The following is a 24,279-nucleotide window of genomic DNA, read 5'->3' as shown; positions in this document are numbered from 1 at the left end:
TATATTATGTAGTTTTCCTCTCAAGAATCACAATATTTAAATTTGAATTATAATCCTAGTAACAAGAATGAGTAACATTTGATTTTGTATTTTTAGAGACTCAGTTACTCTTACTGGTCCCTTCACACTATGGCTAACTCCATTTAGGAGTTTTTGACTTTATTCATTGAATAAGATTAGCTCTTCTGGTCACATTTTCTGAACCACTGACTCTGTAAATATGTATTGAATCAATAATTAATTTATCTACCTCACGAGTTCATACATATTTAAGGGTTTTTCTCTTTCTTTCATACATAAACAACTGTATGACTGGGTTTTAAGTTTGGGACCCGCAGGCTATTCTTTCTGGAAACACTATGTCCCTCCATTGTCCACTGGCATTTAATTAGGATGAGAATCCTAAGGCCAGCCTGCTCTTTTTCGTGCTTTATTCGAGGTCTTTTTCCCCCCTGTTGTCTCTTTTGTAGGTATGCGATTTTTTTCTCTCTCTCCAGGTGTTTAGTGTTTCTTCTGAACTTCAAGTTTGTTAACTTGATGGTATCTCTGAGTCAATCGCTCTTTTCCAATTCCTCCTATTACACCCAAGTGAGAATTTTATTTGCTCTCTTTGTTCAGATATACCAATTATTCATCATATGCATCTTTGTCATCCTCCATATTTACACTTCCTCTAAATCAGTGCCATCCTTTTACTTCAATGGCATGACATTTCTTAGTATGTCCTTTGCTTTATTAATTTGCCTTTCTGCATTGTTGATTCTGCTCAGTGATGCTTATATTAAGCTTCCAATTTATGCCATAATATTTAATTTTTCTTAAGTTTACTTACTGGCGCAAACAGCTGCCCATTATCTTTTCTTGTCTTATTATCTTATTTTCATCTCTGTTCATAAAGTCAATGTTTCACCAAAAGCCTTGAGAATGTGAAGCTGTAAATATCTTAAATTTTCCTCTATTTATTGAACTACACCGTATTTCAAAGTGTATTCTTTATCTTTCCAATTTATGTTACATCTTTGCCTTCTTTTTCATTGCAGAATTTTTATAAGGGCCTTGTGTTATTTTGTTGCTATATGTTCATCTTTGAATAAGAGTGTTTTATTTGGTTGTGTTCTTACCAATATTCCAATTGTGTTCTTACAATATTCCTTGGCATCCTTCCTATTCACCTACCTACAGTTTTAATCCATCCTTCACAGACCATCAACTCCAGCCTCTCAACCCTGGTTCTATTACTCACTGCCACCCTGCTGCTTGAGAGAGCTGGGGAGGGAACCATGGATGTGGGTTATCAAAGCTGACAACTTTGATCTTTATACTCTCCTTGTAAGTTCACTAACTACCCTGCACCTGGAGTCAGGTTTTCCAACTTGGAACTTATCCTACTGTGACCAGGGGATGTTCCCTTGGTTTGTGGTTACTACTCAGTTTGGGGGTAAATTCTGCCTTTTTGGTGAAAAGTTATAGTAATTAGAGAGAAGTTTTTTGTCCAGGCTATTGGGTTGCTGTTGTTATTGTTTTTGTTGTAACTTTATGTAGCTTCCCAACCATCTTTGTTTTGGGTTGCTTATCCCTGATCAAGTCACTTCTAGATTATTTCTTACCTCTCACAGAATTCACAAGATCAAAGAAGACAAAAGTGGTGTCCATAATAGCTCTTTAATCCCAAACAACACTGAGTGTTTATTAATGAACCAAAAATAAAAATAAAGGGGAGAATTCTCCTATGTTTTCCTCAGTCTCCAGTATTATGAGTCCCCATCCTTGTAAACTGGTTACTACCAGTAAGGCTTTTAACAACTCTCTCCACTTTCTTCACACCACATTGCTCAGCTTTTTCCAAAAAGAGAGTTGTAAGTGGAGTCCCAGGATAGCCTTTAAAATTGATGCCAGTTGTATTGTAGAAATATGGGATTTATGATTTTTCAAAAGTTCAGTAAACATTGTAAACGAAAACGAAAGTAGAAGTCTTCCCTCTTAGACCTATTAACATTTTATTTCTTACTATTTGCTCTAGGACCTCACATTGTCAGGGATGGCACTGGTCTCCATCTCTGGGGAACTGAGATGCCTGCTGGCCAAAGTAGGAGGGAAGCATTGCTAACCATGGAACATGCTGGTTGGAGAGCTTGAAACATGGTGCCTGATGCAAGGGCTTTTGATGCCCCAGCCTTGGGATTTTAGACAATAATGACTCCTCAGGGTCATATTTCCCATGAAAGAAAGTTGGAATGTGTCCTGGGTCCACAGCCTATGATCCAGCGATGACCGCAGCCCATGACACGTTTTATGTGTTTCACAGGACATGGAGATGACTCTCTGGAAGGGTGGGGCAGGGGCAGGCAGGAGCGAAGTGTTGGTGGTGGAAATCAAGCCAAAGCTTCATGCTCCTGTCTGTGATGTCGGCCGTGGTGCACATCTGAGATCAATGTTGGGATAACTTTATCAAGTTTCTATGCCATGGCCTGGAAGAAGAAGCAAAGATAATCAAAATTTTCAATGACTAGGGTTAGCGAAGGAAACTGATGTCCAGAGAGTTTACATTGGCCCGGGCACATCTGCAGGACTCATGTGTTGGCACAGGTGCAAGTGTTGGGCCTGGTGCCCTGCATCTCCTACAGCCCAGGCCCCACTGAGGCGATCAGATTTCCCCAGGTTCCTAGAGCTGCCACTCATCCCTCTCCAAAGGGGTCACCTGTACTTCTTGGCCAGGTAGAGCCACCTGGAAGGCTTCCAGCCACCTTGTGGGAGGACTCTTGTCCCTTCTCTCCCAGGCCTACCTGGGAAGCTGCTCCCTGAAACCTTGTAGGGAATTTTAGGGCCAGGGAGAGGGGTGCACCTTCCCCCCATGCTGCAGGTGGCCTGTTTCTGCCTTAAAATGGTATGAGAGTTCTACGGTAATCTTGGTTGTGTCCTTCCAAATTAGACCCCATAGAATCAGACTTTGTTTTCTACACTAGGAAGGCCACTTCCCCCATAGCCACCACAGGGCCATGTCTGGGGAGATGGGGAAGCAGGAGTCAGGAGGCACGTCTCAGTGTTAGGACTGTGACAGCAAACCCCTTAGAGAAACCTCAGGTTCCTGCTGGGACAGAAACGTGTCCATTTTTTCTACTTGGAAATTTATTATTTTCTGAACTTTTCAGAAAGGATAGTGCACCATTGTATACAATGAAATAATAAGGTTATGAATAGTGGGGTTTTTTTTAATAGTAAAGAGTGCCCAATTCCATAACGAATCTGCAGGACACAGACACAGCAAAATCATTTTACCTGGACACACAGGTAGAAAGACAAGGGCCAAGTGCGTGGCAGAAGATGGCAGAAGGGAAGGTGACTGTGATGGATGTGAGCTCTCGCTCTTGTGTTTTCTTTTGAATTTGTGCTTGGGTGGTTGACATGGGAAGATCTGCCGAGCAGTAGTTGTTCAATTTTACTTGAATGTGGAGAGGTCTCAGAGAGGATCATTTCTCAAAAAAAAAAAAAAGGAAAAGAAAAGGATTTGGTAGCCCAAATTTTGGATCTGCCTTAATGCAGACTAAAGCTCAGAGTCTCTGAGGGATGTGTTTACCCTTCTAGATTTCCTCTGGTCCCCGTCCAGCTTTAGCAGGGGCCAGAGAACACAGAGGTGAACAGGACGTCATCGGTAGGTGCCAGAAGTATTGGAATCCCAGGTCGGAGGAAAGCATGAACTCCACATCGCAGAAATGGAGACTAGCTGGAGACCCTAAATCACGCCATGAACCCTGTGCACCCCCAACCCTAGAGGCTCCACTTCCACAGCTCAAGTCCAAACGCTGCTTCTGAGTCATGACTAAGCTCCCACGCCCGCAAGCAAACATAGATTCTGCTTCCAGGCCTTTTGACCCCTACTGAGAAGTGATGCACGTGGACAGTGCTCTAGGTTGAATAGTGAACCCTCAAATTCATGTCCACATGGAAACTTAGAATATGACTTTATTTGGAGATAGGGTCTTTGCAGATGGAAATAGTAAAGATGAGATCATCCTGAATTAGGTGGGTCCAATCCTATGACTGGTGTTCTTTATAAGACACCATGTGAAGACAGAGGCAGAGATTGGGGTGATGCGTCTATAAGCCAAGGGACACAAAAGATTTCAGGCCACCACTGGAAGCTGGGCCTTAACGGGAGAGGGGAGATCTGAATCACTCTGTATCCCCTCCCTTGCCCTGGCCTCCCTCTACCTCTGTCCAGTAGCTTCTGCAGGTCACAGGGCATGTCCCACGGGTCTTCTGAAACAGGTGACCGCCTGGCTTCTCACTGGGGCTCCACGTCATATATGCTGGGTCACCTGTCTTTGCCAAGGCTGCCCCACCCCATACTCAGCGGGGTCCAGCCCTCAGAGTGGCCGAGCCCTACTGGGTCGCATGCCTTCTCACTTTCATTTTCTCCTTTAAGGCCACTGCACACGAAAATATAAATAGAATTCTTCTCCCCCCAGCTAAAACTCAAACACTAGCTCAAGCAAGTAAGTGCTGGGAAGAGTCACCCACCCCCAGGCCCACAGGAGAGCAGTGGGCATCATAGCATGGAGGTGGGTGGAAATTGCTCCCCCATATCCAGCAGGTCCCCCCCAGGCCCCATGTCCTGGCCTACATGGGCTACCGGGGGTCATCACCACATATGAAACTCAGACTTTGAATAAGAAAAGTAATAATTTCATTTCTAGATCTTTCAGCAGCTAGGAAAGTGAAATTAAAGCCCCAGTTGTAGGCCCTTGATCCTGAATGATCCCGAGTCAGAAGAAAGGAGACTGGGATTCCTGTGTGGCCACTGGCCCCCAAGGCCACCCAAAGTTCTGCAGCTGGCGCCTGGGTGCCGAGCGGAGACCTATGTGCTCTCCCACATCATCGTAAAAGTTAATCTGCAGCTGGGGAATGTAAAGTTTCTTGTAAAATTGTGGATGGTCATTCTGGCTCGGGGGAGGGAGTCTGCATCAGAAGTGACCCACAATGGGTATTCTCTCGTTGGCTCAAGATGGGAAGACCCTCAAAGAATTCTGGAATGTCCCACAGAGCAGTCACTCCACTTAGGACTGAAGTCATCTGTGCAAAGCAGATTTTTTTAAGTCTTAAAGTCAATGGAAGTCTTTACTTTGCTAAAGTCTAGGACCCAGGCTCCTTTATGCCACCCTCACCCCCAGTTCCTGTTGACCTGTGGGCCTGCTCGAGGCATCTCCAGGGCATTATCCCACTAGGGCTTTGAGGACTTTGGGGTTCCCTGTGCACCACACAGGCAGAGGAGACCCAGGGGTCCTGCCTCTGAATCCCTCCCCCAACCGCCTTCTCCCACCCTGCCAGGAAGCCTCCGTGTACCACGTTGTGTGAGGCTCTGGGTCAGGTTGTCAAGCTTCTGTAGGGGTTTCCCCAGGGATGGCCAGCAAGGTGCACTCCTGTCCCCGTGTCCTAGAGTGGCTTCACACCCGCTAACCCCATGTAAGCGAAGAAAGCCAGGGCCCAGGCACCTGACGCCCTCACCCACCTGGATCTGCCTTCTCCTCCCATACACCTCCAACCCAGAAAAGTTTGCATTTCCTTTTCTTGCTGGGTGATAGCAACTTCCTGGACTCCACATCCCAAGATGACTCGACCCCAGAGCTACAGTAATGCTCTGTGATCTAACCCAGCACGCTGACCCTATGTATGGCAACTCCAGGAATTTAGTAAATCCTTCTCTCTCCCAGCAATGCATGGCTTTTAAATCCGTTGCTTGCTGGGGACTCACAAATCTTCTTTGCCAGTCAAGGCTGAAAAATGAATTTGTTTTCCTAGCTGGTATGTGCCTGCCCTTCCCGTGGAGCCCAAAACCCACTGCTTCAATAGGCGAGGAGCCTGAGAACAACAAGATTTATAGGTTATGAAAATACATCTGAACATATTTTTAAAAATATTATCCCTGTTATGAGGTGAGGGTGCTGAGGAGTTGTGTCCGGCATTGTCTGTTGAGTCAGGCAAAGTGTTAAGACGCTTTTATTCCTGAGGTTGCTCTGTGCCCTTTGTCTGTACTGACATCTGGGACCACAACCCAGCAAACGGGGAGCTCATGGCAAAGATTAACCAGAGAAGGGGTGGGGATGAGTGAGAGAGAGAGAGAGAGAGAAGTCTCCTCAATGCCCAGAAATATCTAGAACTACAAAAAAGCACCTAGGCTGTGGTCTCTGGATCTAGCCAACAGCATCAAAAGGTTTCCACCCTAGTTCTCTGCCTCTGCAAAGTTAGCTTGGAGAAGGCCAGCCAGGTGTGTTTAGGGCCACGAGGGCAGCACGAGTGTCCTGCCAGCCCTGCTGCATGGACAGAGCTCAGGTGCTGACGGCTGACACGTCTGACATGAGCTTCTCCTCATGGAAGGATGAGCACGGACCGGGCAAGATTATCATTCAAGAGGCTCAGGGAAACAGAACTTTTCAGCATTAGAAGTCCATTGAGAACATTAAGTGTTAAGAGGAAAAGAAGAAAGTGAAAACTCTTCTGGGTTTATAAGACCAGGAACTGTACTTTTTTAAACACACACATACTTGAAGCCCTTGAGTATAGAACACTGGGAAATAGCAAGAAGCATTTGACATTTTGCTTCATTTATTATTTAAATGACTTTTTGTGTTTATACCTAAAGACTGTGGAATAATGTAATTGTTCCTGAGATCATTGATTTTCTTCAAAATAAATGAAGTTACGTGATTTTTTTCAGCAGTATCACATGTAATAGGAAACTTCGCAATGGATTGACTTTGGTGACAAAGGTATTTTGATGGTGTTGGGTCCCCAGAATATCATTTTACAGTGACGTGCAGCAGCTCTGCCTTCTCTGAGTGAGAGTTTTTTATTTCTGTAAAAGATTACCAATGCCTGGTGGCACTGCATTGGTGGAAATGCAGTGTCTTCCAGAAAGGATTTGGCGTTTGCAAAGTCCTAAGCCAGAGGGGGTTAAACTGGGCAAAACTGCTATAGTCCCTTTCAACAAAACAAAAGCCCAGGAGGTCTGCAAATGTCATTTGCAGCCTCCCTGTAGGGCCTCTGCTTCGCTGCCAGCAGCGCATCGTCACAGAGAAGCACGGTCAGCCAGTTTCTTTGATTCTCGGAATTTAGAGAGCTGAAACGAAAAACATTCTTCGTCTGCTACATATCCAAAGGTGGGCTCTTTCTGCCTTTTTTCTTTTTTTCTTATGCTCTGGGTGGTTTTCTTGGGAGTTCCTCGATAAGGAGAAGACATTTCTGGTGTACTTGGTTCTGCAGCTTTCGCCAGCCTGGTCTGATGGTAAGTGAACTCCTGGGTGACAAAACCAGCCGTCTGTGAACAGGGTGGATGTGGAGCCAGCCAGCTGGGGTGTGGACTGGGACCTGCGGGGACCTTGGTGGGGCGGCCCTGTTTGTCCCCACTGCTCCCTCCCTACCCGTGACCCCTTCCCTGCTGCCATTCCCATTCCCAAGGGAAAGCTGTACCTTCAGGGCGCCAGGCCGTGGGAACTTCCTCCTGGTGCAGTAAAGTCCCAGGATCTTGGGCCGGATGGATGCTGGCGGGGACCAGCCCTGCTGATTTGTGGCCCCTCCACACTCTTCTCTGCCATCTCCTCCCCTTCTGGAAGTTTCTTCCGTGTTAAGCAGGCCCTTGAGACGTTGCTACCACGGTCACGTGTTGGTTCCGCCTCCCAGCTCCCACCCACCCTTCCCCTAGTCCTGGGAGAGCCACTCTGTGACTCTGGGTCCCCCCTGATTGGGGTCAGAGCATGTGTCCTACCTAATCCTGGCACTAGAGACGCTCACTGCCCTGGCTGCAGGGTCACATGGGCGATCCACTGTCACAAGCCTTCAGTCCCATTAAATCTTTTGTCCCCCGCCTTGCACCTGGTGTTGCTTTCAGCCCACCCCTCTCTTTCCTCCCCCTTCCTTGGGATCTCTGCGTGGGGCAGGGGCACTGTCAGCAGCAGAGCCGCTTCTGCCCGGGAAGCCTAATTAATCAGTCCACCGATTAGTGGCAAGACGCCAACCCCGTATTGCAGGTTTAGTTTATGTGTTTTCTTCTTATGAGACCGCAACTGGAAAAATCAGAGGCCTTCTGATCTGGAGTCCCCGAATGACAGAAACCTTTCCAGAGGGCTCTGGGCAACGTGACTCATGTTTCTGCTGGCTGCCTCGCTCCCACGGCCCTTCATGTTCCCTTCAAAAGCACCGCCTCTCCATCCTGGAGATGAACTTTCTAGTCGTCTTTGATGAGGACAATTCTGACCTATAGGCCATCACCCGCTTTGTTCTGTAGAACGTTTCCAAGAGAGGCGCCCACTGCGAGGTTGGTTAGCCACCTTTGTTACAAACGCCGGTCTTGGTCTTGGGGGCATCCCTGGGCGAGTGACCTGGTCCCTGGTTCTGCTCAATCGTGCAACCCACGAGGGAGCCCGAGGGGCCCTCTGCGCTACTGAGGAGCCACCGCCATGTCAGCCAGGACTGGGGCCCCGCAGATGTCAGGAAATACTATGCAGAGGTCAGGCTGCGGGAAGGAGAAGCTGAAGCCTGGCTCTGTGGGCAGCTTTGGGGGGACTCTCCCTGTGTGGTCCCATGGCACCCCTTCATCCCGGGGAAGTTTTCAAGCCTGATCCAAGCAAGGCCATGCAGTGCCCGCCTGCCTGCAAGAGGCCCCATCTGAGCTATGTGCCGCTTTGCTGAAAGGTGCTTTGTGGACACACATGTTTCAATGGCTGCAGGAAGTTTGGTGAGAGAGATGGCCATCTCCTCAACACGTATCCCGATGAAGTGCCAGGGCCGCAGGACAGTGGGCAGCCCCATTGCTACAACGAAAGCCAAGAGCAAGTGGCCAGCTAGCTGGGGTTTGTTTCCAACAAAATGAAAACACAGATTTCTTTTCCCCCCGAATTGTCGGAGCTGGGTAAAGGTTATTTCTGGAATCCCACAGAAAGAAAGAATCAAGGTGTTGGACATTTAGAAATCACCTAATAATCATTTTAATGCAGTGTGTTGTTGATGCATTACTCCCAAAGTTTTCTGCTAAGGGATCAGCTTGGGAAGAATAAAAGAGCTTTTCTGAATAACTTTGGCCAGATGTTTCTCTCTGGGGATGACCGTATCTGGGCTGGGTAAGTTGAATGTCAGAAGCTGATTGGATGGTTGGATTCCATAGGGAGAGAAACCAAGTTATTGCAACTTTATGTACATTCAGATGAAAGTAGGTAATAATAATGGCTTTACTGTAAAATGAAAACAACACTAATGATTGTATTCATTAGCAAAATGATATTTGCTGGACTATAGCATTAGCAGTTATCGAATTGCAGGCAATAATCGGAATGTGAAATTAATTTCCTTGAAGGAATTGAAGAATGATTTATTTACAGTGAATATCTATTCTCTGTGAAACTTCACCGACTCCATTAAAAAAAAAATACAGCTGTATCCTTCTTAGAATGTGCAACTCAAAACTAACAGTTCAAAATCTCATTATTTTATGTTTTTGTTAAAGCTTACTTTAAAAAATACCTCCGCCACCACGCCAATTCATATGAGAACATTTTGCAAAAATGTGAGAAATGACAGTTTAGGTTCTGTAACTTTATTTTGCTTTGATTGGTCAAATAGCAGAATGTAGTCATTTTTATGTCGCTGAGGTATAATTGACAGAAAGCAAGCAAGGCCTAAATGTAGTGCAATGGATTTTTCTCTGTGGCTACACGTGCATAACCACGACCCCGATCAAGACACAGAATGTTCTAGCACCCAAGAAAGTTCCCACCCCTTCCAGTAGATGCCTACACACCAAAGAACCACTATTCTGACTTCCAACAGCATAGATTCGTTTGCCTGAGTTTAGGTTTCATATAAATGCAGTTATACTGTGTATATCATTTTGTTTCCAGCTCCCTTCCCTCAACATCGCATTTTTGAGATTCAGGCACACGTTGTCACGTATCAGTAGTTGGTTAATTTTTATTGTCTAATTTCAGTCTTTACGTCTTTTGTTTTGACTCGATATATGGTTGACTCTAATTGCCATTGAGAAATTTACAGTGACCTGGTTCATCTCTGATAAGATCTGAGTTTTGTGGCAGAAGGAGCACAGGACAGAAACTTAGGAGATGTCACCCATCTGGGGGGCCTGGGGTGAGTCACTTAGCTGCTCTGACCTTGGACCCCTATATATGAACAGTCATCAAGGATACAAGTCCAACAGCTCTGCAAGGTCCAGAGGCAGACAGACTATGAAGGGACCCTGGGGACACCCGGAGACACTCTGAGGACAGAGTATCAGGCAGCATGTCACCCTGGGCCCTCTGGTTTCTAAGCTCTACAATTGTGTTGTGCACTGTATTTGCCATTGATTTTTAAAAATCAGTTCTGAGCTCTGGTTGCAAAATCTAACTTCCATTTCTTGCTACAAACACATGATTTTCAGCCTCCTAGTTTTGACACGCCACACATACACACAGAGAGACACCCCTGCCCCTTTCATTGATGTAGTTCTCCATCTCCTCAAAGAGCTTATTATTTTACAGAAGTTCTCTTGGGGGCATGAGCTGCAGCAGCCCTCTCTTCTGTATTTATTTATTAATTAGCTGGCTGAGTGGGAAATCGCACCCTTTTCTTATTCATTGTTTTTTAAGGATTTGAGCTGATTATCTAAACAAACAGTGCTCTTAAAATTTTCCCTCAAGTAGAATTGCTAATCCCACCTTATATTTTTGTTAAAATAATATAAGATCCATTTCCCCCTGAATAGTCTCTGTTGTTCATTTCACCTTTTCAAGGACTGGCTGAGTCTGGGCATGGATTAAAAACCCAAGTCCGATCTCATACCTCCAAGTGTCCCAGAGGAAAATATAAGAATAAAGCCTATTTGCTCCATGGTGAATAGGTGCTCACAGCTTTAAAGAACGGACCTTCAAGTATTAGATGCATTCCAAAACTGCTTTTGAAACAGAAAACACGATGAAAAGTCTACCTGGCCAGTTAAAAATCTCGAAGAAAAAATGACATGAACAGGAGTCCCCTGAAGTTTCCTCCCAGTGTGGAAGGTGTTGCAGTGATGAAGTACTATACCTATCATCAAAATAAAGCAATGCCACATTTGATATAGGACCTTCCCTAATTCAAGGTCATAATAAAAGTTAAAGGAGGAAGAAGTTACCATTCAAAATGAGATCATTTGTGTTTGTTACAAAAAGAAGTGCAGTTCTGCCTTCATGAGCATTTGGAAGATTTCTCTTGAAATGCATCCTTTGTTAAAGCTCCGAGTACAGATGACACCTAGGAGCCAACAGGTGCGTAGCACTGGGTGGTGGGAGACACAGTCAAGGGGGCAGCTTAGGCAGAAGCCAAGGTGTGTGGTCCCCCCCAGAGCAGAAGGACCTGACAAAGTAGGAGCAGGTGTGGCGCCACCTCCTTTCACCTGCCCTGTGGCCCTGCAGGTGAGGCAGAACCCAGGTGAGGCCCCGTCTGCCATTGCTCCTTCCCGCCTCCAGAGGGCTCTTCCTTAGGGTGGGTTTTGCCTCCTAAAGTCTGTATCACACAAGTAACCAGGAAAGACAGAGGGGTTTGGGTGCCCCAGGACCTATGAATGCCACTTTATTTGGAGGCAGGGTCTTTGTAGATATGATTAAATAAGGGTCTGGAAATCATCCTGGATCTAGAGTGGACCCTGAATACAATGACAAATGTCCTCATGAGAGAAAGGAGATGGGGATTTGGGACCCAAAGACACAGGATGGAAGCAAAGATTAGAGTTATACAGCTACGAACCAAGGAACACCAAGGATGACCGGAAGCCATCAAAAGCGAAGCATGGAAATGATTCTCCCTCTGAAGGAACCAACCCTGATCTCAGACTTCTAGCCTCTAGAACTACAAGAGAATACATTTCTATTGTCTTAAGCCACCAAGTTCTTGGTAATTTTTTATGGCAGCCACAGGAAACTAATACACTGACTACCCCAGACCCTGGAAGAACTGGAGTCAAATACCAGGGACCCTTGTGCAGGTGACATCGGCAAAGAGCGACCCCGCCCCAGCCAGCTCCCCGGGCGGTGCAGGTTCTAAAGCTTGGCTGGGACTTGCTGTGCAGATTTACACAATGAGATCAGCGCAGGGCTGGACAACAAACCAGCTGGGGAAAGGTTCTCAGTGGTTATTATCTCAGCATGGACGTCCTACCGGCTGGACCCGACTTTCCAAGTTCTAAGAGGGAGAGGGGTGGAATAACTTCATGTCACCTGAGCTGATGGAGGAGATGCGGGGGCAGGGAACTGAGGACGCCTATTAAAGGGCATCACGTTTCATGTGGACGGCATCACGTTTTATCCTCACAAGAAACTTAAAAAGTCCTGTAATCCACTCCAGGTTAGAGACGAGGAAGCTGAGCTTGGACAGGGGAAATCATTGTCTAAGACCCCAGCCCCCCGGCTTGAGAAAGACAGGCTGGCTGCCCAGGTACCAGCACTAAGCCCTGTGTTGCTCCACGCCCGAGACCATCAGGAAATGAAAGTCCAGGAGCTACTGTGCAGACTCCTCCTCTGGACTCATGCTCTTGGGGTTGGGCTAATTTCCACCAGCGTGGTCTGGAGTTTGCCTTCAGCCATCCATGGGCTGTGGAGGGTGAAGAGTGGTGGCCAAGCCAGTGCAGATAAAAATTCAGCTCTGGTGAAAGGGGTGTCTGATGAAGCCCCTGAGTGGCTCCTAATTGCACGTAAACAAATAACTTTGCAAATCGATTTTATCTGATGCCTAGAAATGTTCCCAAAGGGCCGGAGTGGTGTAAAGGTCACAGAATCCTGCAATTAAAGAAATTCCTAAATAAAACTCCTGGATATGTTAGTAAATTTCCCCAAGGGTCAGTTGGATCTGTCTTGTGTGTGACCAGCCCTGTCCCCCTACACACAGTCAGACAGTAAGAGCACAGGTAAGTTACGACTGTGACAGTTGTTTGCCTTTCCATGTATCTACTGACCTAACCAAAACGTCTTATGCATTTCTGAGTGTATATTTACTGAATCTAGTTTTAAGAAAAGTAGAAAAACTGCAGGACAGTAGAGAGCAGAGGCTACAGGTTAGCATCATCTTAGAACTACCTGGAGAGATTATTTTAAATGCCCTGCCTGAACCCCAGCCTGGAATTTTGACAAAACTGGCCTAGGGGAGTATCCAGCATTGGTGATTTGACTGTGCAGAAACCGCAGACCATGGACCGACGTACAACTCAGATCGGGAAAGCAGACAAGAGGACTTTGAGGAAAGGAAGGAAGAACTGGTGAGTGAAATGCAGTTGGCTGACCATTTTAGAACACTGAACTTAAATGATCAGTAAGGTGTAACCTGTGTCAGAGAGCACAAGGTAGAAATAGGATTTAGCTGTGAGCACAGCAAAAGCATGGAGGAGGTGCCGGTGAAGACATGGAAACCAGATGTAAAAGAGTCGTCTTTTCCACAGCCTCAGGCGGGCATAGGGACAGGTTTGACAGAATTGGCTTAAACCTTCTGGAACTTTCCACGAGTCACTCATGTTACTCACTCAAGAGTTTAATTTCTGAACTCATTTAGCACAGTCTCCAAGACGAAAGATGTCATTGGTTGAGCTTGCAAATAAAGCCGTGCGTTCATATTTTAGTAACGAAGACTAAAATCTGCTAAAACGACCTGATGACACCGTGCGTACATAGACAGCTCTTAGGCAACGAAGTGACGAGAAACTCCTGAGGTCTGACTGAATATTGAGGCATAAAGTCCTAATAACCTGATGACCCTACAACAGGTCCAAACAGAGAGTCTGAATCCTGAGGCCTGATTTCCTTAAGAACCAAAGACATTGTCAACCCCCAACCAAGACAGAGGGTCAGAAGAGGTGGCCCCGAGAGCCTCTATCAGATGCGGTGAGGTCTGCCTCTTCTGCACTCTGCAGGCCTGAGTCCACAGGCCCAGAGGCCTCCTGGCCAGAACACGTGGCCTCCCAGTGCCTGGGCTCTGCTACCCTCCCATCCTCCCAGCTACCCCCATGCACCATCCTAGAAGCTGTCTTTGGAAACCAATTTCTGAGACTCCCCGTCATCAACCTGTGTTCCTTCATCGGCCACAGCAACAGGAAAACTCATTCCAGGGAAATGAGAGCCACTGGCCTGATTTTCCACCCACGGTCCAGCCCTGGCCTCATCCTTCCGAGGCCTGACCACATCTTCCTGTTCTTGCTGGCCGGACTCGCTGGTGTGGGTCTGCATTTCTAGGTTAGAACTGGGAATGTGAGCAAACTACCAGCAGCTGGAAGTCTGCCTCTGATATGCTTCCAGCCTGTCCAGAGGAAGATATACTGGGTTTTTCACTAGAAGCCTATTTTCATGCACTATGAAATTCAGGTCAAGAGTCGGACCTCCAAGAATTAGATGCACGCCTCAGTAGCATCAAAGTCACGGGCATTTAGTAAACTCCAGGGCAGTCCTGAAATCCTGAGGCAGACTTGCCCCCAAACAGCTGCATTCACCAGGCATTTCCACTGAGTCACAGGTACTGGTTTTACTCTTTATTACAACATACCGAGAATAGAGGCATAAAAGCACGATCTTAGGAAGGCATGGATCACATTGATGACTGAGAAACGGTCTTTCATTTCTCCTGAAATGCCGAATCTCTAAATTAAAAAAGAAAAGACTTGTGTAACCTTCTCTGCCACCACAAAGTTACACAACACACTTAAAACATCATAAGATTTTAATGGAAAACGAGGCAGGAACAGTTGCAGAATTTCCCATAATTCGGAGCCCTGACGCCAGGTGCACCCATGGCCTCACCCTGGGCCTCTGTTTCCTAAGAGGCCTTTGAGGCAACCCTGTCCCTGGGACCCAATGGCTGCTGTCACTTTCCCTTTGCTCTTGTTGTCACTAACTTTGCTTAATGACCTTGTTCTCTGGGACTTACCATTTCTCCAGCAGAGAAACAGGCCTAGCTCTTTGAGGCTGGAGTTGGGGGAATTTGCTCTCTGGCGGAGACCCCAGGGTACAGGGGGCAGAGCCGCACGTGTTGTGATGGGACCAAATGTTCCATACATTTTTTTTTCTAATGGATGTTCAATATTTTAAGTGGCACATCAGTTTCTCTGGGGTACGCTTATCCAGTTCACTCCATCAGCTTCGATAAACGCCAGATTTAAAAGAAAGAAAAAAAAAGAGGAAGAAAGAAATAGCATGTTCTTCACTGTGTGTGTGTGTGAGACAGAGAGAGAGATTCAAACTTCTGAATGAAAACCAAAAGGCATTAACAAGGCAGAGGGACAGAAAGCACCTATGAAGAAAGAGGCCAGGAAGGCTTTCCCTAAACGCTGACATTTAACCATGTTCAGCCAGCGGATTCTCCAGGAAGGGGCTTCTCCGCTGCTTCCTCTGTGCACCGCCCCTCCCTTGGCTTTGCCTTCATATTTTCGGTGCCTTTTTGGTGAGCAGAATAAAGACCCCGGCCCAAGGTGTCAACATCCTATACCTTAAACCTGCCACCTTACCGGGCACAGGGGAAGGGGCGTTGCAGGTGTGACTAAGTGACTGATATTGAGACGGGGGTTCATCCTGGATGACCTGGGTGGACCCGATGTAATCGCAAGGGTCCTTCCCAGTGAAAGAGGCCAGAAGGAGAGAGTGAGAGATGTGAGGGCTGAAGCAGGGGATGGAGTGGCATGGGGCCACCGGCCAAGGAAGGCGGGCAGCTTCTAGAAGCTGAAAAAGGCAAGGGAGCAGACTCTCCCCTAAAGCTTCCAAACGACTCCTGCCCACACGTGGACTTCAGCCCCGTGAAACTGACTGCAAAGTTCTGATCTTCAGAACAGTAAGATGGTAAATGTGTGCTGCTTTAAGCCTGTAGAAGGTATAAAAGAAAGTTCTGGAACCACTGCTGCCCCCAGGGAACTTCCCATCTTGGCTTGGAGAAAGAAGACTTAGACGTGCGAATAAGAGACTGACTCGGGAAGAGACACAGTGAGAGAAGCCGGAACCCAGTTAGAAAAACCAGAGCACACAGATGGGGATAGGGTTCTATGTCAGGGAAGCGGGACGGCTGCAGCTCTGCTCCAGCAGCACGGGCAGGGCCCCCTCACTCCTTCACGGCTTCTGCCATCAGCACCCCGGCTGCAGCAGGTGCAGCCCACCCGTCCTCTCTCCATCCTGCTCCGGCTTGGAAGTGGCACAGCCTGCAAGGTCAGAGGCAGGTCCTGGTCCCAGAAACGTCCAAATGGGCAGACCCCAGGGTGGGACTGCCCAGGTTTCATGGACAATTCACATCTTTGAGGCGTTTCCAAAGGGAACCTCGGAGCAGGGTGGGCTTCCCCACAACCAGGGCTAAACCAGCTCTTGAGGAGCTGTCTGCCCATGTTTCCAGAGGAGACCCCGTCCCTGCCAGGAAGGCAGAAAGGAGGGGCCCATTCATGCCTGTCATCATGCAGGGGCGGCCTTCTCGCGGTTATAAGATGTGAGTGGGGTGCCTGTCGGTTGGGATCTGCACACAGGAAGGAACAGCCAGGCCGACTCTGTCCACTAGGCAGCATTTCCCAACTGAGAGCTGAAAGCGGAGGGGTGGGAAGAGGGTGAGGACAGGCTTCTGGTTGCTTCCAACACCCAGCACACATACAGTTGCTCTGCCTAGTTAGAGCAATCCCCAGACACCTTGAACGACCCCGCATTTCTATATTCCACTGTGGCTTCTCTTTTCTCCCCCAAGCCTCTTAACTGTTTCCTGGTGTCTGCCTCCATGACACCTGTTCTCTCCGCTGCTTTTCTAGTGGGTGCACCTCTAATTGCCGGGCACCTCCATGTTCTGTCTGAAGTTCAGCCACCAGCGTGGATTTAGCCTCCCGCTAGAGGGACCCGCTAGAGAGTGATGGCAGGATGGCTTCATGCCTGGGCTTCAGGTAGTCTGGTCGGGAAGCCCAGGGCCACAGGACAGCATCCAGTGAACAAGGAAGGATGGGAGATGCCGAGCAAGCAGGAGGCCCCCAGGGGAGCTTGGGGAACGGAGGGGTGATGGCACTGGAAATGAAAGGGGGGGCCTGTTTTGCCTCCAATCTGTCCCAGTTCATACTCAGAGTCAAATCACGGCCACAGGAAGTACTCATTCTCCTGCCCCAAATCGACCAAGAGTCAGGAAAGGACGGTCACGTCTTGGAAATTACCTTGGGAAGGAGAGCCTGGAGTAACCACCTTTAGGGTCTGCAGCTCAGACACCCGCAGCTCTCCAGGGGCAGGAAGGCCGCAGCCACGAGCCTCAGCCTGGAGCCGCCAGTGGGCTGTCCAGGGGCACAGAGCAGTGACTGTGCAGATCGGCCGTTTGCTTTGCACATGCGTCACAGAGGCTCCTTCGGCAATGATGTCAATTCCTCTCCATCAGCTTTGGCGACGCTGAGAGCAAGTTTTTTAGGAGGCTGGGCCGAGTATCATGGGGCCCGCTCTGCACACCGGGCATGAGGAAGGAACATTCACCATCCATCCTTTGATGTTTTCCAAATGGCCTCCACAGCGGCTGTCAGCACGAAGAATTATTTTATTACATTTTCAGATGTAACCGGGAAATCTCGTTTGGAGCCACTGTTTGGATGTTAAAACGGCATAGACAGATTTTCCATAACTGGGGAACAAATTGATCCCAGCGAACACAGCAAGAGGAAGTGCCTTCGGCACAGGCGGGGAGGGCAGGAAGGGTGGTCGTGGCTGACCGCCGAGCGGACAGGAGCGGCCCTAACCCTAGCGGGGGCCCTCCTCCACCCAGGCGTGCAGGTGAGACTTCTCCCCTGTCTGGGCCTCTCTCTTTTGTGGAATGAGGGGTCTGGGCTGGGAAGGACTTGGCTCTAGAGGCGGAATGAGGAGACGTGCAGACAACAGCAGGCCCTTCATCTTGCTGAGTTGAGCAAAGGCCTGGGTTTCTATAGCGACAGCCAAATATTTGGATTTAAAGGCAGCCCCGTTTCGCCCTCTGAGAGGGTCTGGCCAAAGCCGGGGATGGATGGGATCATGTAAATCATGGTCTGCCTTCTCAGCTGGTCATCTGAAAGGAGCCCCCTCGCCTCCTGGAACACAGCTCCGAGTGTTTGGTAGGAAAAGACGGAGAGTGGGACTGGAGACCATGCCTCAGTGTGTGCGTGCGTGTGTGTGTGTGTGCGCGCACGCGCGTGAGCGCCAGGCCCATGTGTTGAACACACCAAGGTCCATGTGTCTACATGTGTGCTTGTGAGTGTACATACGTGCACCTTGCATATGTGTATGTGTGAAAGTGTCCCTGTGACAGGTGTGTGTTTCTGTGTGTTTGCATGTGTGCATTCACGTGCTGGCTCGTGCACTATGTCAGGGGAGCGTCACCCCACCCCCGGCCCCCTCTTTGCCCTCAGATGCCCCTGGAGACCGCAGCCATGTCCATGCAGGCCAAGTGTTTCCTCAGTGGTCCATCCATTCTGTGTTTCCAGCCCAGCAGCGACCTCCAAAGCCACTGTGCTGTTAGGAAACCCGCCGGCCACTGGCAAGTTCCCTTTGAAGAAAAGAAAAAGAGATCCTAGTAGGAGGCCCCTCTCCACCCAGGACTAGCCCCTGTGAAGGGGCGTGTGGATCCATCAGGTCACAAGCACCTTGGTCCTCAGGGTGCCACACACACGGGGCTCAGACAGAACAATGAGAGGGACCCAGCCTTCCATGGAAGGCAGGCGGGGGGCCCAACGCAGAGTTTCCTCCAAGGGAAGGGATGGAGGGGGGCCTCTAGTCTCCGTGTGGAGGGGACTGGGGTTCATGGTTCGTGGAGGAAAGACCCAGCAGTTCATGGTCCCAGAGATGGCCACCTCCTATGATTTACACCAGCGCAGTCTTTTGCTCCTTCTCTACGAGCATTTTCTACCCCTCTCTGCTTCCAAATCATAATCTCAAAGACATGACGCGCGTGAAACTTGATGGCACTTCTTGGGCAACCATGGAGAGAAGCGGGAAGAAACACCACTGACAGTCAAGAGCACCTGGGTGGGAGCCAGCGCCCAAATGCCCACACAGCTGCCACCCCACCCGCAGGGACACCCAGCATCCTGAGCGGGCGAGAAACTGACAGTGCCGCCCACATCAGGCTGGCACCATCTCTGCCCATTGTTTACAGGGCAGGGCGAGAAGCAGGCCCTCCTGTGCTCTGTGTCCTGCACAGAAGATGCACAGGAAGAACCAGAAGCCAGGAGCCTGGCCCACGCGTAATCTTGGAGTGAAGCTCCACGCAGGACGGGACAGGAGTCGAAGCTACGCCCATGCCCGACCAAACAGAGAAGGACCTGAGAGACGGTTAACAAACCCCACAGCCCTGAGGACATTGCCTTACCCAACAGCTCAACACAGAATGGAGTTTAATTCTCACTTCCTTGAAACCCAGGAGAGCAGGAAACATGCCAGCAACGTCCTGAAGGGAAGAGGAAGGAATATATAACCCCGTAATTACCAGGAAGAGATGTGCGCACCGTAGTTTGCTAAATTCGCAGTCAACTAGAAGAATCAAACGAGTTGCCCAAGGTAAAAAATCTACACTTGAGGTATGAATTTAACTGACAAAAATCAAATGGAAGATTAGAGCAGACAATTTAGGAGTTGGAAAACTTAAATGTTCGAGGAGAGTTTTCTTTCTGAGGAGAATGACCACTAAGATTCAAAGTGAAGGGGAGACAAATGAAAACGTGGCCTTTGGTTTTTTCTCCTTCTCGGAAGGCAGGTCTCCATTGCAGAGCAGGAAATGAGGAAAGGTCCATATGGAATCCACGTCACGACTGCCTTCACCAAGAGAAAACGTCTCAATGAGAATCATCTTGATTCCAGCCTTGTCACTATGGCCTGAAAGCTAGACATAAATTATCAAAATATCCTTTGAACATTGGTCCATTAGAAGCTTCAAAGAGAATGTGGAATGCCACGGAAGAGTGGGAAATTACCCAAGACTGGGATGGGTGGAGTGCAGGCTGGGCCCTCGCCCCTCTAGACTTACACACTTAATCAAGAAATTGTGCACTTAGTGAGAGGCAAGGCCGGTCTCGCACAGATGAGAGGAAGGGGCGTTTTGTGAACATAAGATAGAGCTGCAGCCCTGAACCTCCCACCAGGTCCTCTGGGTATCCAGGGCTCATCTCCAAACAGACGGAGGATATTTTCTCCTCTGCATCCCGACTCTGGTTCCAGCTGTCGGTGGAAGCCGCACCCGTGTGAATGGATGGAAGGGGAGCCCCTTGGAGGTGGGCTCGCCTCACCTGCAGCTCCAGCAAATTTACATGAAATTGATTATTGACTGATGGCCGCTCCCCAGCCGCCCATCTCCTGGCAGAGGTAATTCCTTCTCTAGGACAGAGGTACCTGCACAGACAGCAGCGCGATGAGAAAAGCGCAAGGAAATTGGCTTCCGTTCCTCCGATTTCCTGCAGCGGCTTTGCACAGCCCTCCAGGCAGCGGTGCCTCTCCAGAAAGGTGTTTGTGCCCTTGGGGTGAGTCTGGGGGGGTCTGCGGGTGAGGTGAGAGGCTTGAAAGCAGGAAGCAGAGTTGGCCTGGCAGCTTCTCCGAAGGAGAGGGAGCTGGGATCAAGAGGCCGGATTGAAAATGTACAGAAATTGTGGATTAATTTGCATAAGATGTCCGCCTCTGGTTTTTCCCTCTTTGCCACCGGCGATGGGGGACAACTGGTGTGGGTTCTGCTTGGCTGTCTGTGGCCAGATACACTGGACTAAAACGCAGGGCAAACAGCAGGGAGACATGCAGCTTTGTGAACCGAGGGGCAGTGGTTGAACCTGGGAAGAAGCCAGAACTGTGACACGAGTCCCCCCTCGCCTCCTGTCCCCCTCACCCGTTCCCCACCCAACAAGCCAAGTTATTGACCCAAGTCAGAAATTCTGGCTGATGTGGTGAAAATTCCTGATATGCATGCAGATGTGCAGGGGAACTTCTATATGGTGAGTCCAATTCCTAATCTGATGGGGGATAAAGGAAGCAGAGCAGAGGCTGGAGGCAAAGTCTCCAAACTCTCAATCCGTCAGTGCCCACCAGCTACCATGGATCCCAGAACACAACAAAGGATGTGAATTGAACACTCACACATTCGGATGCAGATCATCATCGTCATCATTGTTATTATTATTACTGACATGTAAATTGTCTTTTCCCGGTTTCATGGAGTATAGTTTAGAATAAAAAAATAAATGATACATACATAAGTTGTATGTATTGACTAGCTTCCAGCATTAGTGAATAAGGGAAAGTTAAGACTATTAAGCCTTCTAGTTAATACTGTAAGTTACTACAGCTGTAAGTTACAGGTGTTTATAACAGCATCGTTTATAATAGTGAAAAGTTAGAAATAACTTACAGTCTATAATCCGAGAGACTTTTGTTATGTCTATTAAATGGAACACTATACAGCCATTAACAACTATGCTTTCAAAAACATTTTAATGTTTTTAATACAATTGTGTTTATAATATAACAGTGAGATTAAAATGTCCTTACTGTGTGTGTAGCATAATCCCAATTTTGTTATGTAGGTAGGTAACAAAGTTGTTTGTTTATGTGCATGTGTGTTTTCTTCATCACAATCTTTGTATGTTTCTCAAATTTCTATGATAATCATGTATTGTTTATGAAGAATAATTTGTTTTTCAAAGTACCATGACTTTTTTAGAATTTTTGTTTAAATCATGAAATATTTCAAACAGAAAAGAAAACAGAAAATAAATATGTCGACATATTCATCTCTCAAGTTTAACTTGGATTATCATATTTAACCATATTTAGCACATTTAACATATTTGTACTGAGACATTTTTGAAATAACTTGTTACAGATCCGACTGCAGCCACACCCCAGCACAATCATTACTCTGAAGTGGGAGTCATTCTCACACGTGTTTTTCTTCTACTACATATTTATTTTCCCATAAATGATGTGTACCCCGGATGCGTCTTTTAAAAATTTACATAAACATTATCGTTTGTGATTTTAAAAATCATTAAAATTTTTTAACTTGACTTTGTGATTTTTTTGTCCACGCAGAGGCGCGTGGATCTGGTTCATTAATTTTTAACTCGTGTATGAGGTACTCCTTTGTATGAACAAACTCTGATTTGCTTATTTGATCCTCTGTTGTTGGAGAGCCAGACTGTAATTCAGTACTTTTTTTGCTGATATAGACGGTGCTAGAAAGCCCACCTTTTTAGATGTCCCTTTGGACATGAGATGAGATTTCTTTAGAAAGATGCCTGGAAGCAGAATGGCTGGGATGGAGGGTGTGAATGCCTTCAATTTCCCCAGGTTTTACAAAATTACCCTCTAAAAGGTATGCAACAATTTACCGTCTGTGGTCGGCAGAATAATGACACCCCAAAGATGTCCGTGTTTAATCCCCCAAACCTGTGACAATGTTATGTTACAAGGGGGAACTAAGTTTGCAGAAGGAATTAAGTTTGCTAAACTGCTGATTTTAAAATAAGGAGGTGCTGCTGGATTACCCAGGTGGGCCCAGTGTAGTCACAAGGGTCCCTTAACTATGGTAGACAGAGGCAGGTCGGTCAGCGGTAAAGTGATGCTGGCTTTGAAGATGGAGGAATGTACCAGGAGCTGAGGGATGTGGGCAGCATGCAGAGGCTGGAAAAGACAAGGAAGCAGGTTCTCTCCTAGAGCTTCTAGAAGCAACACAACCCTGCTAACACTTTGATTTAGCCCTGTGAGACCCATTTCAGGCTTCTGATCCCCAGAACTATCAGGTAATAAATTCGTTCTGCTTTAAGCCCCTAAGTTTGTGATGACCGATTACAGGAGCCGTAGGAAACTAACACACACTTCCATCAGCAATGTTTGCATCCTTGTTTCCCCACATCCTTACAAACACTAAGGGATACCCAACTTACCAATATGCTTCTATTTAACGGGTAGGAAATTATCTCACTGTGGTTTTACTTCGTATTCCTCGGGAGACCAAGCAATTGAGCTGTTCTCCTAGGATATTAATAATTACTATTGCCTTTTCTGCAATTTCCCAGTTTATATACTTTGCCCATTTTTCTATTGGATGGTTTGTCTTTTTCCTATTTATTTGTAGGATTTCTTAAAATATTCTGGAAGCTGATCCTTTAGAAATTATATAAATTGTTGTATTAGTTTCCTAGGGCGGCCTTCATAAAGCAACACAACCTGGATGGCTTAGAAAAACGGACAATGATACTAACAGCTCTGCGGGATAGAGTCTGAAATCAGGGTGTCTGCAGGGCCGTGCTCTTTCAGTGCTTCCGGCGGGAGCATCCTTCCTGCCTCTTCCAGCTCCTGGGGGCTCCAGGTGTTCCTCGGCTTGTGGCAGCATCACTCCAATCTCTGCCTCTGTCTTCTCACAGCCTTCTCCCTGTGTATCTGTGTCTGTGCTCACTTTTCTTTCTTCTTGAAGGACACCAGTCATTTTGGATTAGAGCCCCACCCTTCTCTAGCATGACAACAATTTAATTTAATTAATTATATCTGCAACTACCTGTCTCCAAATAAAGTCACTTTCTGATGTACTAGGGGTCAGGACTTCAACAGATCTTTCTTGGAAGTGACATAATTTAACACAAGACACTGTAAATGTCTTCTACCAAATTACAGCTTATCTTTTATATTTGTTAATGAAATCTTTCATCAAATGGAAATATTTAATTTTAATGCACCCATATTTATCTATTTTTGTTCATTGTTAGGGCTTTTTGTATCTTTTTATGAAATACTTTTCTATCCAGATGTCATAAAAGAGTTTGTCAATAACTATTAAAAAAAAAAAACGGTAGCCACAAATATTCCTCACATCACTCAAAAAATGACAAAGGTCCAGACGGTTTTACTTCTACAGTTCTTAGATTTTTTAAGAACAGGTAATTCATACCTTATGCAAACTATTCTGGGAAATAGAAATAGAAAGAAGGCTCTCCAACTCATTCATGAGTTTAGAATAACCTTGGAACCACATTAGCAAGCAACACTTGAAGAGGAGAAAATTGAACTGCCTTTTATTAACACAGACTCGAGATCCTAAGTATAGTATTAACCAGTGAATATTATATTGTATTAAAAAAACATGTCTTGACAAAGTAAGGTTTATCCCAGAAATATGAGGATGATTTAATTTGATCAAAACTATTGATGTTATTCACCTCACAAACAAATTACAGAAGAATATATATATGTGTGTGTATATGTATATATATATATTCATCTCACTAGGAACAGAATATAAAATTCAATAAAATTCCACAGCCATTCCAGATTCAAAAATACA

The sequence above is a fragment of the Monodon monoceros genome, unplaced genomic scaffold (genome assembly GCF_005190385.1).
Source record: "Monodon monoceros isolate NGI ecotype Baffin Bay Population unplaced genomic scaffold, NGI_Narwhal_1 Super_Scaffold_4, whole genome shotgun sequence".
Taxonomy (NCBI): Eukaryota; Metazoa; Chordata; class Mammalia; order Artiodactyla; family Monodontidae; genus Monodon; species Monodon monoceros.
The sequence above is the reverse complement of the archived record's forward strand: the minus strand, read 5'-3'. Positions refer to the sequence as shown.